Source organism: Moschus berezovskii, chromosome 22 (assembly GCF_049115385.1).
Source record: "Moschus berezovskii isolate FMDL1 chromosome 22, NW_MosBer_1.0, whole genome shotgun sequence".
Classification (NCBI taxonomy): Eukaryota; Metazoa; Chordata; class Mammalia; order Artiodactyla; family Moschidae; genus Moschus; species Moschus berezovskii.
Window position 1 is genome coordinate 9951926 of NC_142481.1, and position 300 is coordinate 9952225.

Consider the following 300-nt stretch of genomic DNA (forward strand, 5'->3'; position numbering starts at 1 on the left):
CTAACATTTCGTTCGTTTGTGCTAGTGTGGATGAGCTGGTTGTTAAAATATTGAAAAAAGCTTCTGTTCTGGCTGGTCAACAGTATAAGAGTAATTGAGAAAGCAGTAAAATTCAAAAAGTCAAGTTAGTTGTTGTGATGGGTTTTCTGTCATCCCATTACTTAGTTGAATATAAAGATATTGAACAGACAAAGTGATTAAACAATATTTTAAGGGCTAGAAAAGTCTCAAATGTAATGGCTGCTAGTTCAGGAACTGAAAACAGAGAGTTCAAAAAAAAAAACACCAACACAAGAGAAA